Source organism: Priapulus caudatus, unplaced genomic scaffold, assembly GCF_000485595.1.
Source record: "Priapulus caudatus unplaced genomic scaffold, Priapulus_caudatus-5.0.1 Scaffold1459, whole genome shotgun sequence".
NCBI classification, from domain to species: Eukaryota; Metazoa; Priapulida; class Priapulimorpha; order Priapulimorphida; family Priapulidae; genus Priapulus; species Priapulus caudatus.
This window is the reverse complement of record NW_014578520.1, coordinates 33,996-38,221: the sequence shown is the minus strand read 5'-3', so window position 1 is coordinate 38,221 and position 4,226 is coordinate 33,996. Positions and strand designations below refer to the sequence as shown.

General features: G+C 45.9%; 1 long non-coding RNA gene across 1 annotated transcript; it reads right to left on the bottom strand.

Annotated features, from left to right (window-relative positions):
• Window positions 1–611: 611 nt before the first annotated feature.
• Window positions 612–1,772, bottom strand: LOC106816705. The gene is made up of 3 exons (XR_001394927.1): window positions 1,722–1,772; window positions 1,241–1,299; window positions 612–652 (listed from the first exon to the last, which is right to left on the bottom strand). It is a non-coding gene; the product is annotated as an uncharacterized LOC106816705 (long non-coding RNA).
• Window positions 1,773–4,226: the final 2,454 nt, after the last annotated feature.

Genomic DNA, 4,226 nt, shown 5'->3' with positions numbered 1-4,226 from the left:
ACTCGTTGACTCTCCCGTGAGGAATTATCTCTTGCACCATTAAAACTTTCTTAAACTCGATCCCCTGTAGATGCCGCTACCTCTAGTCTGATGCACACATAGATCTTTCTGCCCTTACCTGGGTGGCGACCATGTTCGCGGGAAGTGACTGCTCATTGAACACGAACGCTCCAGTCACCCTCCTGTGAGCAAGAAAATAAACGGCAAACGCGGGTTATTACGTACGTCCTCTCCCTTCTCGCTCCCTCCTGCGACTCAACCGCCTGCTCTTATATTATCTGGTCACGGTCTGACCTCTCTCTCTCCTATCTCTCTCTCCTGTCATTCTCTCTCTCCTCTCTCTCTCTCTCTCTCTCTCTCTCTCTCTCTTCTCTCTCATCTCTCGCTCTCTCTCTCTCTCTCTCCCTTTCTCATACATAATGCACACACCCAACGAACCGACTCGTACTATCGCCTCAAGCTGCCGCCGAGCCGTGACGACTCCGGCGACGCAGGTGTCGGCCCGTGCGGTGCCTTCACCCACCTGCTGGACGACCTGTTTCCACCAGCTCGCGGAAGTTCAAGCTCGGATGCGTTGCCGCCGCAGTGCTGAGCGAGCTTTTCGCGACTACCTCCGTGTCGTCTCCGACTCAACTCCAAGCCCTTGCTTCACCTGCAAGTGCACAACGTCGGCCACCGCAACGCATCTATGATATCGCCCCCCCCTGTTTATTTTTTTTGTTGTACTTTAAAAAAATAAATTTTTCTCAGTTGTTTGTTATATTTTTTTCATCTTATCTGTTAATCTTTTTGTCTTATTATAGTATTTATAGTTTTACACATTATTTATTATATTTCTCGTATTTCTTTAGCGTCACATTACCTTCGTGATGCCATTGACCTTATAATATTATAGGTTATTACTGTAAATCCACCCAATGGTTATTCATTATTGCAAAGGCGCCAATCCGTCATCGTTATATATTACCGCCCAGTTACTGCTACCATTGTAATAAATGCCAGTGATATGTACCCCAAGGGTATATAAGAAGGATGGTGTCGCCAACACGGCTCCGGTGCTTTGTACCCACAGGGCATGAATTAGGTTCACCCTCCTTATTCAACCACACGAAGTAGTAGTTACGTAGCAACATATACGGACTATATATATATATACACATATATATATATATACTATATATATATATTATATATACATACATTATTATGACGGATATACATATCAAAAAAGTAGACTTACCAGGAACTTTTTGATGTCCTTATAGTTTGTGATGATGCCGTTGTGAACTACGATGAACTCTGTGAAATGCAAAAAGCGAATGAGGGTCGAACGCGAAAAATAAGCTAATCTTACGTCTTACTAGCCTGAATTCCTTGCTTGGAACGCGAAGGAATAAGCTTAATCTTTACGTCTTACTAGCCATGAATTCTCTGGCTTGATACGCCGACAGAAAAGCTAATCTTACGTCTTACTAGCCTGAATTCTGCGTCGAACGCGAAGAATAAAGCTAATATTTATACGTCATTACTAGCCTGAGATTCCTGCCTAATCACAGGAGTCGTTTGCGTCTCTGATGTTACAATGTGATATTGATTAATCGTTATAACTACGCAGCCCTGTGACGGATAGTTGTCCTCTGCACAGGAATACGTCTAAAACACCATTTGTCTTCGGCGCTAGCCTACATGATTTCTATCTTGTGGTGATCATTTCCGCTCACCGTTGGAGACCGGCACTCTCTGCGGATGGCCAGGGAGGTGCTGTTCACCCAGTCGGCACACCTTGTGGGTGGCCCAGCGCGGTGCGTGTTGCTCGATGCCGGCTGTGCCGATGTTGAAGACTCGTCAAAGTCGGAGCGGTCTCCGTTCCGACTGAACGATGGAACAACGCGATAACGACTTTAACTGCGAATATGACGCACGATCGCCTCCCCCGAGATAACATAACCACACCACGAGTCGCAGCTGAGAAGGTGTATCAAGGTTATCTCGACCAGAGTTTAAAATCCATAAATGGCGCTAATAGGATTATTAGCTAGATATACCAATTGCGATTAAAGCCTGTAGGAATTAGGGGTATAGTGCCGAGGGTGAGGCGTCAAGGTTATAGGTTTAGAAAATTTGGCGATATAATATCCGGCATTCTGATCCATTATTATTTTATCCCTGTTACACAGTTCATAATTAACTGACACGATCTCTTCATCTCCTAACGACTTCGACGCGGCGCCTATTTCGTGGGGGAAGCAAACAAAAAAACAGTGAACAACAATAAAACATCACGTGTGCCATTCGCGACGCGACATTCGTCCCTATCTCCGATGCGAATCCGGTCGACGAAACAGAAGCCTTGGGAACGGCTTGTATGCGAACGGGGAAAGTCTGCACGACATTTACTGTGGGTGCGACGGGTGTCGCCAGGTCGAGATCAACGTTCATACGGCGGCCGGGAGAGGACACTCACTTGTGGTTTCTCTTCGTCCAGCCGCGCGCACTTTGCCCTGCTTCTTGATGAGGCAGATGCTGCAAGTCCTTCCTCCGAGTTGCTGCCCTGGATACCAGATGCCTGCACGACGGGATCGGACGCCGGCGACGAGAGAGCAAGAGAGAGAGAGAGAGAGATCGAGAAAAGAAGGAAGGATACGAGCATTACGAATGAGATCTGACACATGACACATTGATATGAACCACAGTGTGCTCATGATTTTGTCTATCGATCAAAGCCTTTTAATTTCTCGTCAAATGACGAGACCCACAGCGTCCTTATGGTAAACAAGGTCTAAAAATGCACGGTTTGCCCATCGAATTGTGTGAGAAGGGGAATTCCCTGGAGCCGTTGCAATCAGATCACGAAAATGAGTGTGTTACGCAAAATATAGCTCGATGTAGTAAATTGAGTTTCAGCTGAGTTGCTGAAGGGGCTATCCGACTATTCGAAATGCTAGCCTCTAGAACTATACTACCATTACTATAGACCTTCGCTTCCGCCACAGGAAGCCGCCGCCTCCTGTGGCGGAGCCGAAGGGCATAGCCTAGTTCATAGAGGCTATCGAAAATGCCAACTAAACACTCACCGCGGAATCAAAACTCGGTACTCTTTGCTTTGTAGACCATTGATCAGAAAAGGGCGACGGATCTCTTTGCGCTCGTTCTCGCGAACCAAGTGGTTCAGAATATCAAAAATTCCTGAATAAAATTAAATATTACAATTTACAAACAATGAGCTGAAATTTCGAGCGCATGATGATAAAACTAAATGCCTAAAGACGCTAAAGCCCGGTAAAGGCATTGGCATGACGTGTAGATCGGTATACAGCCGTACAGTGAGGTAGTAGGTTACGATAATAAACTAAGGTAATATCATGTGGTGACAGGATCTTTCCTACTTTACCACTCACATGGTATAGCAGTAGATCGGGAAACAACGTTTGCAAGTCGTTTCAGTGTGATCAAGACATAACTAATGTTCAATTATCAACTAAATCAATTCTGACACGATCAACATTCAATGCAATCAACTAATTGATCAAGCAAGTGGCCGTTGCTGTCAACGTGTATCTGCCTCCACTCAGGTAAGTTCCGCGGTCACGTGTAAAGAGAGCCGCATAGGGCGAGATGAGCGCCAGTAAACTCCGAAATTACTTTTTTGCGAAAAACCAGTCAGAAGTTAGTGCGGAATAGGAAAATGAATCTCAGACCAATCCTTTGTACCAGATATTACACATATGCATGAAATTCCTGGTCTTGCTGTCATCTGGCACGACGCGAAGAGTGAGTTTTTAATGCAGCCAAACAGTTTCGACGGGAAATGACACTATTCACTTGTCCCTTTACTACCCTCGGCGAGCGGGAAAATGCAGTCTGGGTCAAGGTCTGGTCACTCGAGATGGCCAATGACGTTTTTAGAAATAGGTTTAAACAATACGGACGCTTCGTTAAAACACCGGTCGACGGTCGTCTGTTCTCGATTATTGCGTCGACGGCGTGGGCGAACTATGCAGGCTGTGTCGGCTAGCAGATTCTCTTCGAAAGTTGATGCTTTTTCGCAGTTTGTGTCAGTTCAGCGGAACTAAACGTCACAGCAGAAGGTAAGATAAGAATAGATCGCTTTCCCATGCGTGAAAGCCGTGGCTGTCCGTTCACGTTTAACGTATTGACAAGCTGGGCTTGGCTGGATGGTATGAGACCCCAACGGCAAGTGCCTGCCACAAAAATCATAACACCAG